The 13,984-nt window shown below is 61.8% G+C and overlaps 2 non-coding genes across 2 annotated transcripts in view; both read right to left on the reverse strand.

Moving 5' to 3' along the window:
• LOC142795970 (5.8S ribosomal RNA) overlaps positions 1 to 97 on the reverse strand; it is a 153-nt gene extending 56 nt beyond the window's left edge. Inside the window, exon 1 of the ribosomal RNA XR_012893449.1 lies at positions 1 to 97. This exon is cut by the window's left edge and continues 56 nt beyond it. This is a non-coding gene — a ribosomal RNA (5.8S ribosomal RNA).
• Positions 98 to 1,816: 1,719 nt separating this feature from the next.
• Positions 1,817 to 3,631, reverse strand: LOC142795971 (small subunit ribosomal RNA). Its single transcript, XR_012893450.1, has one exon. It is a non-coding gene; the product is annotated as a small subunit ribosomal RNA (ribosomal RNA).
• Positions 3,632 to 13,984: the final 10,353 nt, after the last annotated feature.

The following is a 13,984-nucleotide window of genomic DNA, read 5'->3' on the forward strand; positions in this document are numbered from 1 at the left end:
GAATCAGTGCTCAGTGTGTCCTGCAATTCACACCAAGTCTCGCAGCTGGCTGCGTTCTTCATCGACCCGAGAACCGAGTGATCCACCGCTTAGAGTCGTGAAAAAGTGTTTGTTCAATTCCGTACAGTCAAAACCAAACGTTTCTGGCACTCGGCCAAACAGTGGCCAAGAAGGGCGCTTTTCAGCGCACGCTTGGACTCCAAAACTCTGCCGCGCCTTTTTCGGCTGCCGCAAATCGAGCAAACGGTGTGTTTCGGACGGCGTTTCGCTTTCGCTACTTGCGAGTGCTTTCGTGGTCCACCCCTCTATAAATACTCGGGAGGCGTCGAAGCCGGTTCTCCAAGCCGGACCCGTAGGTATCGTTGTGTGCTCGCTCTCATTGGCCCGCCTAACCAGAAAATGCCTGCGGTACACCCATTTGGATAAGAGTGCACGCAGATGCGGGCCTCGACGGCTACACATTTCCTCGGGCGGCCGCCTCCCGGCCTCCGTGGAGCGCGGGATGCACGGTCCCATCGACAAGCCTCTCCCGTTTTTACCGTGGCGTCGCGGTTCACCACGGCAGGCGGGTCGGTCTCCTCCGCATAAAAAGGGGGACCCCCGCTTTTTGTTCCACGAAATCGCACAAGCTTTTTTCGCATCCACGGTTTGCCACCGCACACCAAAATGCCGATCCGGCTGCCTACTTTAGCCAACAGGTGGAGCCAGGCGCGCCGTACTTGCGCGGCACTTCCCACGTCCACCGAAGTCGGTGCCAAGGACCACTTTCGGCGCCGGAGCCGCGTACGAGCCTACTCGAGGCGGAAGAACGAAGCCAGCAAGGGCCTGGCCGCAAGTGCGTTCAATTGTCGGGACGTCCAAGTCCCTCGTTCTTCCGTGCTTCCTCTTTCGGCAAGTCGTTGCAGCACCTTCCCAAAGCGCGCAGACCCGCTAATCGCGACGAGCGCGACGTGGCCGTGCCGCCTTTCCCTCGGCAGCAAGCAAAACGCCTGGCAACGTCGACGCTCCCCTAACCGCGATCTCGCACCGTGTTTCGTGTGGCGAATTCAAAAGCCGGCCGGCGCTGCTGCAACCATTACGGTCGGTACGCATACGCCGCGGAGGGCGGGACGGTCATCGGAGCGTGCGGTTCCTCCATCGAGTACTGCGCACCTCGGCCGTCGCATCGCCGTGCCATGACCGGCCGCGCGTCAACGCGAACCGGTGCCAGCGAGATCCCTCGCCTGCAAGAACCGACCGGCAGCCTCCGTCACCCGAGGACGCGGAGGCGCTTGCCGCGGACGGCGGGACGGTATGCACTGGTGCACAGCGGACCCGTCACATCGCCAGTTCCTTGACCGACCGCCGACGCTTGTGCCGTTCCTCTCGTACTTGGCAGTCGCCGCGCGATTGTCGGGTCTCGTTCTTGCACGCTCGAACGGTCGGGAGGGCACTCGGCTGGCGTTTCGGGAACGCGCAGCCTCGCCTTCTACCGACGTAACCACGACTCGCCGTTCGCGCTCCGCCGCTCCTGTTTACAGTACTAGGCGGTCCCGCAGCGGTCGGGTCGCGCATTTCGAGCGCTTCGAGCCACGGTGCAGTGGCGGGTCGAAAGCCGACCTATGAGTGCGTTGCGCCGTTTGTACCCGCGTCCGCCACCTGGCCGACCGTCCAAGGTCGCGGTGTTGGCGTCCGCTGGGCGCAACAATTTGTCACGGGGTGCCGCTCCACATTCAGGCAGCCCCGTGGGGAAAAGCCGACCCCGCGTCCAAACGGGGTCAGCGGCAGAAAGTGTCGGGCGCAGACGCAGCTGAGGCGCTCACCCTTCACAATCCGTTAATGATCCTTCCGCAGGTTCACCTACGGAAACCTTGTTACGACTTTTACTTCCTCTAAATGATCAAGTTTGGTCATCTTTCCAACAGACCGGCGCAACCGAAAGGCCGCGCCGGACATCGGTCCGAAGACCTCACTAAATCATTCAATCGGTAGTAGCGACGGGCGGTGTGTACAAAGGGCAGGGACGTAATCAACGCGAGCTTATGACTCGCGCTTACTGGGAATTCCTCGTTCAAGGGGAACAATTGCAAGCCCCTATCCCAATCACGAAAGAAGTTCCACGGGTTACCCAGTCTTTTCAGACAGGGATAAAGACACGCTGCTTCCTTCAGTGTAGCGCGCGTGCGGCCCCGGACATCTAAGGGCATCACAGACCTGTTATTGCTCTGTTTCGTGCGGCTAGGAGCCGCTTGTCCCTCTAAGAAGGTTGTAAGGTGCTGGGAACCCCGCACCTATTTAATAGGCTAGAGTCTCGTTCGTTATCGGAATTAACCAGACAAATCGCTCCACCAACTAAGAACGGCCATGCACCACCATCCACCGAATCAAGAAAGAGCTCTCAATCTGTCAATCCTCCCAGTGTCCGGGCCGGGTAAGTTTTCCCGTGTTGAGTCAAATTAAGCCGCAGGCTCCACTCCTGGTGGTGCCCTTCCGTCAATTCCTTTAAGTTTCAGCTTTGCAACCATACTTCCCCCGGAACCCAAATACTTTGGTTTCCCGGAAGCTGCCCGCCGAGTCATTTGAGTAACTCAGGCGGATCGCTGGTTGGCATCGTTTATGGTCAGAACTAGGGCGGTATCTGATCGCCTTCGAACCTCTGACTTTCGTTCTTGATCAATGAAAACATTCTTGGCAAATGCTTTCGCAGTAGTTCGTCTTGCGACGGTCCAAGAATTTCACCTCTAGCGCCGCAATACGAATGCCCCCGTCCGTCCCTCTTAATCATTACCTCGTATTCCAAAAACCAACAGAACAGAAACGAGGTCTTGTTCTATTATTCCATGCAAGTTTATTCAGGCGACTCGCCTGCGTTGAGCACTCTAATTTTTTCAAAGTAAAAGCACCGGCCATCTCGAGGCACACAATGAAGTGCACCAAGAAAGAACCGGCATGATGTTCAGTCCGAGCCGTCGCATCGGGTAGATGCACTACTCGTCTGGAACTGAGATCCAACTACGAGCTTTTTAACCGCAGCAGCTTTAGTATACGCTATTGGAGCTGGAATTACCGCGGCTGCTGGCACCAGACTTGCCCTCCAATTGATCCTCGTTAAAGGATTTAGAGTGTACTCATTTCAATTACGGGGCCTCAAAAGAGTCCCGTATTGTTATTTTTCGTCACTACCTCCCCGTGCCGGGAGTGGGTAATTTGCGCGCCTGCTGCCTTCCTTGGATGTGGTAGCCGTTTCTCAGGCTCCCTCTCCGGAATCGAACCCTGATTCTCCGTTACCCGTAACAACCATGGTAAGCAAGTAACCTACCATCGAAAGTTGATAAGGCAGACACTTGAAAGAAACGTCGCCGGCTCGTGGCCATGCGATCAGCACAAAGTTATCCAGAGTCACCACACAATACGGGCCGAAACCCGATCGATCTTGGTCTAATAAAAGCACCCGTTACCCAAAGGGCTCCAGGCTCACTGCATGTATTAGCTCTAGAATTGCCACAGTTATCCAAGTAGGAAGAAACGATCTAAGGAACCATAACTGATTTAATGAGCCATTCGCGGTTTCGCCTTATTTCGGCATGTACTTAGACATGCATGGCTTAATCTTTGAGACAAGCATATGATTACTGGCAGGATCAACCAGGTAATCGTTCGACTGCGCGTCCGTCCTCGCCTTCGGCGGGCCGGACGCAGTCTGTGTGCGGCGGAGGCCACCTTCAGGCGCCCCAACACGCTTATTTTGCACTCCGAGATGACGGCGTTCGAGCTCGCTACGGCACAACCTTCCCGAAAGACGAGTGGGAGCCGTGCGGCAAGAAGCACGTTCATGCTCGCTCTTTTTCGTTGCATCGACTCGGTCGCGCCGTGCGGGTTGCCCAAGCCCGCTGCACTGTCGGTGGACCGGCCGGAACTAGCAACGGAGCCGAGACTGCAAAGCCGCCAGACGACGGGTCACGCCCGCGTCTTCGGCGCTTTCGCATCTGAATCGCCCGAGGACGACACGGAACACACCTCGATATCGTGGTAAAACGGCACCGTCCGACAACCAGCCCCTAACGCATCAAGCGGATGAGGCTGCAGACGACTGCCGTGGATTCCCCTGGAGCAGACCCGAGGACACGCTTGACGAGGCCGAAGCCCGCCGCATATCAGACACCCGGTCGCTTTCGCGTACGCCGCTCACGAGAACCCCCACATAATAGCAGCGATAAGTACCCAGACCTCCTTGGGCACTAATACGAGCGTACTCGAGAAAATTTCACCGCGGGTGTGCCCCGAAACGTGTGGCACGTTGAGCGTGCCACAAGTCTACGTCGCTCTCAAACCCGCCGAGGTCGTAGAATTTGCGACCCTACTCACGAAATTCCCACCGAGGATACGGCCGCAAACGTACCGCACCTTGGGTAGGCCACGAGTTTGTGCAACACTACGCTGACGGCACAGCACCGAGGTCGTGCGCGCACGCACGGGAAAATTCCGCCGCGGTTTCTGCCGAAAACGTGAGGCACCACGACTCTCCGCAAGTTCGCGTCGACTGCGAAAGACCGAAGTCGTGAACGACGTGTCCGCTACTCGCCGCCGACACGCTGGACACCAAACGTACAACGACTCGACGGCGTCGTAGAGGCCCACGACGCGGTTTTCCTTAACGACGTCTCGGCGTGGCACCGACAGGTTAGAACGGCCGACCAACGTTCCCTGTCCGCCGTTCGGCTCAGTCGAAGGGCTCGGCGACTTCGGCAACGCTGCGAAGCCGCACGGTGACGCACGCCATGTCCCCATTTTTTTTTTTTTTTTCTTTCTGCGTCTGCCGGGGTGCCCCTATAATAGCAGCGATAAGCACCCAGACCGCCGTGGGTCGCTCGCCCCGGCTGACGTGGTTTTTCGTACTCCTGCGGCGGTCGCCGTCAAGCACGTCCAAATACGCTACTTTCGTGGGCGCATTCACGCTCTTTCGCTTCGCCGGAGTGCCAGCACTCACTCTGCCAAAAACGGCGAACATCCGAGCGGCGGTTCCCACTTTTGCGTCGGCGTCGCAAACCCCGCCCCGGCAGACGAGGTTTGCCGTACTCGTGCGACGGTGGCCGGCGGGCACGTCGAAAGACGCCGATATCGTGCGCGAATTGGCGCACCTTGGCTTCACCGGAGTGCCGCCACTGACTCCTCCAAAAACGGCGAAGATCCGAGCGGCGCTTCCCACTTTCGCATCGGCGTCCCGAACTCCGCCCCGGCTGACGCGGTTTACCGTACTCGTGCGACGGTCGCCGGCGAGCACGTGGAAAGACGCCGATATCGTGCCCGAATCGGCTCCGTTCGGCTTCGCCGGAGTGCCAGCACTGGCTCGGCGAAAGACGACGAACATCCGAGCGACGGTTCTCACTATTGCGTACGCGTCGCAAACCCCGCCCCGGCAGACGCACTTTGCCGTACTCGTGCGACGGTCGCCGGCGAGCACGTAGAAAGACGCCGATATCGTGCCGGAATCGGCCCCGTTTGGCTTCGCCGGAGTGCCAGCACTCACTCGGCCACAAACGGCGAACATCCGAGCGGCGGTTCCCACTTAGCCGTCGGCGTCCCGAACTCCGCCCCGGCAGACGCGGTTGCCGAGCTCGTGCGACTAGCGACCGCGAAGCCGTCTCGCGACGCCGCTTTCGTGCGCGGCTCCCACTGCGACCTGGGTCACCCGAGGTCGACGAGCAAGAAAGAATGTCGAAAAAAAATTTTTTTTTTTTTTGCGTCTGCCGGGGTGCCCCTATAATAGCAGCGATAAGCACCCAGACCGCCATGGGTCGCTCGCCCCGGCTGACGTGGTTTTTCGTTTTCCTGCGGTGGTCGTCGTCAAGCACGTCCAAACACGCCACTTTCGTGGGCGCATTCGCGCTCTTTCGCTTCGCCGGAGTGCCAGCACTCACTCTGCCAAAAACGGCGAACATCCTAGTGGCGGTTCCCACTTTTGCGTCGGCGTCGCCAACCCCGCCCCGGCATACGCGGTTTGCCGTACTCGTGCGGCGGTGGCCGGCGGGCACGTCGAAAGACACCGATATCGTGCGCGAGTCGATGCTTCTTGGTCTCGCAGGAGGGCCGCCACTCACTCCTGCAAAAACGGCGAAGATCCGAGCGGCGCTTCCCACTTTTTCGTCGGCATCGCAAACCTCGCCCCGGCAGACGCGCTTTGCCGTACTCGTGCGACGGTCGCCGGCGAGCACGTCGAAATACGCCGATATCGTGCCCGAATCGGCCCCGTTTCGCTTCGCCGGAGTGCCAGCACTCACTCGGCCAAAAACGGCGAACATCCGAGCAGCGGTACCCACTTAGCCGTCGGCATCCCGAACTCCGCGCCGGCTGACGCGGTTGCCGAGCTCGTGCGACTAGCGACCGCGAACGCGTCTCGCGACGCCGCTTTCGTGCGCGGCTCCCATTGCGACCTGGGTTACCCGAGCTCGACCAGCAAAAAAGAAGGTCGAAAAAAAATTTTTTTTTTCTGCGTCTGCCGGGGTGCCCCTATAATAGCAGCGATAAGCACCCAGACCGCCGTGGGTCGCTCGCCCCGGCTGACGTGGTTTTTCGTACTCCTGCAGCGGTCGCCGTCAAGCACGTCCAAATACGCCACTTTCGTGGGCGCTTTCGCGCTCTTTCGCGTCGCCGGTGTGCCAGCACTCACTCTGCCAAAAACGGCGAACATCCTAGTGGCGGTTCCCACTTTTGCGTCGGCGTCGCCAACCCCGCCCCGGCATACGCGGTTTGCCGTACTCGTGCGGCGGTGGCCGGCGGGCACGTCGAAAGACACCGATATCGTGCGCGAGTCGATGCTTCTTGGTCTCGCAGGAGGGCCGCCACTCACTCCTGCAAAAACGGCGAAGATCCGAGCGGCGCTTCCCACTTTTTCGTCGGCATCGCAAACCTCGCCCCGGCAGACGCGCTTTGCCGTACTCGTGCGACGGTCGCCGGCGAGCACGTCGAAATACGCCGATATCGTGCCCGAATCGGCCCCGTTTCGCTTCGCCGGAGTGCCAGCACTCACTCGGCCAAAAACGGCGAACATCCGAGCAGCGGTACCCACTTAGCCGTCGGCATCCCGAACTCCGCGCCGGCTGACGCGGTTGCCGAGCTCGTGCGACTAGCGACCGCGAACGCGTCTCGCGACGCCGCTTTCGTGCGCGGCTCCCATTGCGACCTGGGTTACCCGAGCTCGACCAGCAAAAAAGAAGGTCGAAAAAAAATTTTTTTTTTCTGCGTCTGCCGGGGTGCCCCTATAATAGCAGCGATAAGCACCCAGACCGCCGTGGGTCGCTCGCCCCGGCTGACGTGGTTTTTCGTACTCCTGCAGCGGTCGCCGTCAAGCACGTCCAAATACGCCACTTTCGTGGGCGCTTTCGCGCTCTTTCGCGTCGCCGGTGTGCCAGCACTCACTCTGCCAAAAACGGCCAACATCCGAGCGGCGGTTCCCACTTTTGCGTCGGCGTCGTAAACCCCGCCCCGGCAGACGCGGTTTGCCCTACTCGTTCGACGGTCGCCGGCGAGCGCGTCGAAAGACGCCGATATCGTGCGCTAATTGGCGCTCCTTGGCTTCTCCGGAGTGCCGCCACTCACTCCTCCAAAAACGGCGAAGATCCGAGCGGCGTTCTCCACTTTCGCATCGGCGTCCCGAACTCCGCCCGGGCTGACGCGGTTTACCGTACTCGTGCGACGGTCGCCGCCGGGCACGTCGAAAGACGCCGATATCGTGCCGTAATCGGCCCCGTTTGGCTTCGCCCGAGTGCCAGCACTCACTCGGCCAAAAACGGCGAACATCCGAGCAGCGTTTCCCACTTTCGCATCGGCGTCCCGAAGCCCGCCCCGGCAGACGCGGTTTGCCCTACTCGAGCGACGGTCGCCGGCGATCACGTCGAAAGGCGCCGAATTCGTGCACGAATCGATGCTTCTTGGTCTCGCAGGAGGGCCGCCACTCACTCCTGCAAAAACGGCGAAGATCCGAGTTGCGCTTCCCACTTTTTCGTCGGCGTCCCGAACTACGCCCCGGCTGACGCGGTTTACCGTACTCGTGCGACGGTCGCCGGCGGGCACTTCAAAATACGCCGATTTCGTGGGCGCATTCACGCTGTTTCGCTTCCCCGGAGTGCCAACACTCACTCTGCCGAAAGCGGCGATCATCCGAGCGGCGGTTCCCACTTTTGCGTCGGCTTCGCAAACGGCGCCCCGGCAGACGCGCTCGTGCGACGTACTCGTGCGACGGTCGCCGGCGAGCACGTCGAAAGACGCCGATATCGTGCTCGAATCGACCCCGTTTCGCTTCGCCGGAGTGCTGCCAGTCACGGCGCAGAGAACGGCGAACAAGTGTTTTTTTTTTTTTTCCTAGAATTTGTGTTATAGAAGGCACATTTGATATCGGACGATAATTTTCAACTTTATCACGCGCACCGATTTTCGTGTAGAGGTTTGCAAGTTTATGGGAATTTCTCCACTTGGAATAATGCGATTTAGTAGTACTACGAGAACTTCATGGATGTACTCAAGGGTACGGGGCAAGTCAGTTACGTCAACACCTGCAGATTTTTTACACTTCAAACTGAAAATTGTTGGTTGTGAGTCCTCGTGTGATATTAAAGGCCGATTCGCTAACACATAGAACAAAGAAAGAAAGGAAGAAAAAACGCCCGCGCTCGCTCAAGAAACCTGGGTTCGCAACAAGTGGCAACAACAAGCAACCGAGCGAGTGCGCCAAAACCCGTGGCGGCCGAACAAACGCGAAGTCCCAACCGCGTCAGCCGGGGCGGCACGGGACAGGAAAAATCACTTCAGCCGGGGCGGCGGGGCACCGAATAAACCTCGTCACCTCGTCGCAGGATAAAAGAGGAAACAAAAAGTCTAAACAGCGTCTGCTGGAGCGAATGCGTAATAAAACAACAACAACAACAAAAAAAAAACACCCGCGCTCAAGAAGTCTGCAATCCTCACAAAAGGCGACTGTGACCGAGCAGCGTCAGCCGGGGCCGTGCGGAAACGGAAAAACCGCGACTACCGGGGCGTCGAGGCACCGAAAAATCCACTTCAGCCGCGGCGAAAAAAAAAACAAAAAGAAAGACGGAGGGGGGGGGGGGAACCACGTCTGCCGGGGCGAAGGAAAAAAAAAAACGCGTCTGCCGGGGCGAGCCCGGGTGCGGCACCACCGGGAAAACTGTGGCAAACAGACATGGCGATCGAGTGAGTGGGCCGCCAGCCAGGCTCAGCCAAAAAGTGCAAAGTCCGAACTGCGTCAGCCGGGGCGGCAAAAACCGCGTCAGCCGGGGCGGCGCAAAAAACCGCGTCTGCCGGGGCGGCACGAAACCGCGTCAGCCGGGGCGGGGCGAAAACTGCGTCAGCCGGGGCGAAAAGAAAAAAAAAAAACGCGTCTGCCGGGGCAAGCCCGGGTGCGGCACCACCGGGAAAACTGTGGCAAACAGACATGGCGATCGAGTGAGTGGGCCGCCAGCCAGGCACAGCCGAAAAGTGCAAAGTCCGAACCGTGTCAGCCGGGGCGACGCAAAAACCGCGTCAGCCGGGGCGGCGCGAAAACCGCGTCAGCCGGGGCGGCACGAAACCGCGTCAGCCGGGGCGGCGCGAAAACTGCGTCAGCCGGGGCGGCGCGAAAACCTCGTCAGCCGGGGCGAGCGAAAAGGGGGGGGGGGAACCACGTCTGCCGGGGCGAAAGAAAAAAAAACGCGTCTGCCGGGGCGAGCCCGGGTGCGGCACCACCGGGAAGACTGTGGCAAACAGACATGGCGATCGAGTGAGTGGGCCGCCAGCCAGGCTCAGCCCAAAAAGTGCCAAGTCCGAACTGCGTCAGCCGGGGCGGCAAAAACCGCGTCAGCCGGGGCGGCGCGAAAACCGCGTCTGCCGGGGCGGCGCGAAAACTGCGTCTGCCGGGGCGAGCCCGGGTGCGGCACCACCGGGAAAACTGTGGCAAACAGACATGGCGATCGAGTGAGTGGGCCGCCAGCCAGGCACAGCCGAAAAGTGCTAAGTCCGAACTGCGTCTGCCGGGGCGGCACGAAACCGCGTCAGCCGGGGCGGCGCGAAAACCGCGTCTGCCGGGGCGGCACGAAACCGCGTCAGCCGGGGCGGCGCGAAAACTGCGTCAGCCGGGGCGAGCCCGGGTGCGGCACCACCGGGAAAACTGTGGCAAACAGACATGGCGATCGAGTGAGTGGGCCGCCAGCCAGGCACAGCCGAAAAGTGCTAAGTCCGAACTGCGTCTGCCGGGGCGGCACGAAACCGCGTCAGCCGGGGCGGCGCGAAAACCGCGTCTGCCGAGGCGGCACGAAACCGCGTCAGCCGGGGCGGCGCGAAAACTGCGTCAGCCGGGGCGAGCCCGGGTGCGGCACCACCGGGAAAACTGTGGCAAACAGACATGGCGATCGAGTGAGTGGGCCGCCAGCCAGGCACAGCCGAAAAGTGCTAAGTCCGAACTGCGTCAGCCGGGGCGGCAAAAACCGCGTCAGCCGGGGCGGCGCAAAAAACCGCGTCTGCCGGGGCGGCACGAAACCGCGTCAGCCGGGGCGGCGCGAAAACTGCGTCAGCCGGGGCGAAAGAAAAAAAAAAAAACGCGTCTGCCGGGGCGAGCCCGGGTGCGGCACCACCGGGAAAACTGTGGCAAACAGACATGGCGATCGAGTGAGTGGGCCGCCAGCCAGGCACAGCCGAAAAGTGCTAAGTCCGAACTGCGTCTGCCGGGGCGGCACGAAACCGCGTCAGCCGGGGCGGCGCGAAAACCGCGTCTGCCGGGGCGGCACGAAACCGCGTCAGCCGGGGCGGCGCGAAAACTGCGTCAGCCGGGGCGAGCCCGGGTGCGGCACCACCGGGAAAACTGTGGCAAACAGACATGGCGATCGAGTGAGTGGGCCGCCAGCCAGGCACAGCCGAAAAGTGCTAAGTCCGAACTGCGTCTGCCGGGGCGGCACGAAACCGCGTCAGCCGGGGCGGCGCGAAAACCGCGTCTGCCGGGGCGGCACGAAACCGCGTCAGCCGGGGCGGCGCGAAAACTGCGTCAGCCGGGGCGAGCCCGGGTGCGGCACCACCGGGAAAACTGTGGCAAACAGACATGGCGATCGAGTGAGTGGGCCGCCAGCCAGGCACAGCCGAAAAGTGCAAAGTCCGAACCGTGTCAGCCGGGGCGACGCAAAAACCGCGTCAGCCGGGGCGGCGCGAAAACCGCGTCAGCCGGGGCGGCACGAAACCGCGTCAGCCGGGGCGGCGCGAAAACTGCGTCAGCCGGGGCGGCGCGAAAACCTCGTCAGCCGGGGCGAGCGAAAAGGGGGGGGGGGGAACCACGTCTGCCGGGGCGAAAGAAAAAAAAAACGCGTCTGCCGGGGCGAGCCCGGGTGCGGCACCACCGGGAAGACTGTGGCAAACAGACATGGCGATCGAGTGAGTGGGCCGCCAGCCAGGCTCAGCCCAAAAAGTGCCAAGTCCGAACTGCGTCAGCCGGGGCGGCAAAAACCGCGTCAGCCGGGGCGGCGCGAAAACCGCGTCTGCCGGGGCGGCGCGAAAACTGCGTCAGCCGGGGCGAGCCCGGGTGCGGCACCACCGGGAAAACTGTGGCTAACAGACATGGCGATCGAGTGAGTGGGCCACCAGCCAGGCTCAGCCAAAAAGTGCCAAGTCCGAACTGCGTCAGCCGGGGCGGCAAAAACCGCGTCAGCCGGGGCGGTGCAAAAAAACCGCGTCTGCCGGGGCGGCACGAAACCGCGTCAGCCGGGGCGGCGCGAAAACTGCGTCAGCCGGGGCGAAAGAAAAAAAAAAACGCGTCTGCCGGGGCGAGCCCGGGTGCGGCACCACCGGGAAAACTGTGGCAAACAGACATGGCGATCGAGTGAGTGGGCCGCCAGCCAGGCACAGCCGAAAAGTGCTAAGTCCGAACTGCGTCTGCCGGGGCGGCACGAAACCGCGTCAGCCGGGGCGGCGCGAAAACCGCGTCTGCCGGGGCGGCACGAAACCGCGTCAGCCGGGGCGGCGCGAAAACTGCGTCAGCCGGGGCGAGCCCGGGTGCGGCACCACCGGGAAAACTGTGGCAAACAGACATGGCGATCGAGTGAGTGGGCCGCCAGCCAGGCACAGCCGAAAAGTGCTAAGTCCGAACTGCGTCTGCCGGGGCGGCACGAAACCGCGTCAGCCGGGGCGGCGCGAAAACCGCGTCTGCCGGGGCGGCACGAAACCGCGTCAGCCGGGGCGGCGCGAAAACTGCGTCAGCCGGGGCGAGCCCGGGTGCGGCACCACCGGGAAAACTGTGGCAAACAGACATGGCGATCGAGTGAGTGGGCCGCCAGCCAGGCACAGCCGAAAAGTGCTAAGTCCGAACTGCGTCAGCCGGGGCGGCAAAAACCGCGTCAGCCGGGGCGGCGCAAAAAACCGCGTCTGCCGGGGCGGCACGAAACCGCGTCAGCCGGGGCGGCGCGAAAACTGCGTCAGCCGGGGCGAAAGAAAAAAAAAAACGCGTCTGCCGGGGCGAGCCCGGGTGCGGCACCACCGGGAAAACTGTGGCAAACAGACATGGCGATCGAGTGAGTGGGCCGCCAGCCAGGCACAGCCGAAAAGTGCTAAGTCCGAACTGCGTCTGCCGGGGCGGCACGAAACCGCGTCAGCCGGGGCGGCGCGAAAACCGCGTCTGCCGGGGCGGCACGAAACCGCGTCAGCCGGGGCGGCGCGAAAACTGCGTCAGCCGGGGCGAGCCCGGGTGCGGCACCACCGGGAAAACTGTGGCAAACAGACATGGCGATTGAGTGAGTGGGCCGCCAGCCAGGCACAGCCGAAAAGTGCTAAGTCCGAACTGCGTCTGCCGGGGCGGCACGAAACCGCGTCAGCCGGGGCGGCGCGAAAACCGCGTCTGCCGGGGCGGCACGAAACCGCGTCAGCCGGGGCGGCGCGAAAACTGCGTCAGCCGGGGCGAGCCCGGGTGCGGCACCACCGGGAAAACTGTGGCAAACAGACATGGCGATCGAGTGAGTGGGCCGCCAGCCAGGCACAGCCGAAAAGTGCTAAGTCCGAACTGCGTCTGCCGGGGCGGCACGAAACCGCGTCAGCCGGGGCGGCGCGAAAACCGCGTCTGCCGGGGCGGCACGAAACCGCGTCAGCCGGGGCGGCGCGAAAACTGCGTCAGCCGGGGCGAGCCCGGGTGCGGCACCACCGGGAAAACTGTGGCAAACAGACATGGCGATCGAGTGAGTGGGCCGCCAGCCAGGCACAGCCGAAAAGTGCAAAGTCCGAACCGTGTCAGCCGGGGCGACGCAAAAACCGCGTCAGCCGGGGCGGCGCGAAAACCGCGTCTGCCGGGGCGGCACGAAACCGCGTCAGCCGGGGCGGCGCGAAAACTGCGTCAGCCGGGGCGAGCCCGGGTGCGGCACCACCGGGAAAACTGTGGCAAACAGACATGGCGATCGAGTGAGTGGGCCGCCAGCCAGGCACAGCCGAAAAGTGCTAAGTCCGAACTGCGTCAGCCGGGGCGGCAAAAACCGCGTCAGCCGGGGCGGCGCAAAAACCGCGTCTGCCGGGGCGAAATAAAAAAAAAAAACAAAGAAAAAAGCCCGCGCTTAATCAAAAGAAAACAAAGAAAAAAGCTTGCGCTTAATCAAAAGAAAACAAACAAAAAAAGTTCGCGCTTAAGCCTGGCGGTGGAACCACCGGGGCAAACAGACCTGGCGATCGAGTGAGTGGGCCGCCAGCCAGGCACAGCCAAAAAGTGCAAAGTCCGAACCGCGTCAGCCGGGGCGGCGCGAAAACCGCGTCAGCCGGGGCGGCGCGAAAACCGCGTCAGCCGGGGCGGCGCAAAAACCGCGTCAGCCGGGGCGGCGCAAAAACTGCGTCAGCCGGGGCGGCACGGAAAAACGAAAACCGCGTCAGCCGGGGCGACATCAAAATGAGGAAAAAAAAAAAAAAAACTGCCTTAGGACACCTGCGTACACTTTCATGCGTTTGGGCATATCTCTCTGTAACACGCGCGCCCCTCGTTACGCGCGGCACTCTGTTT

Source organism: Rhipicephalus microplus, unplaced genomic scaffold (assembly GCF_043290135.1).
Source record: "Rhipicephalus microplus isolate Deutch F79 unplaced genomic scaffold, USDA_Rmic scaffold_984, whole genome shotgun sequence".
NCBI lineage: Eukaryota > Metazoa > Arthropoda > Arachnida > Ixodida > Ixodidae > Rhipicephalus > Rhipicephalus microplus.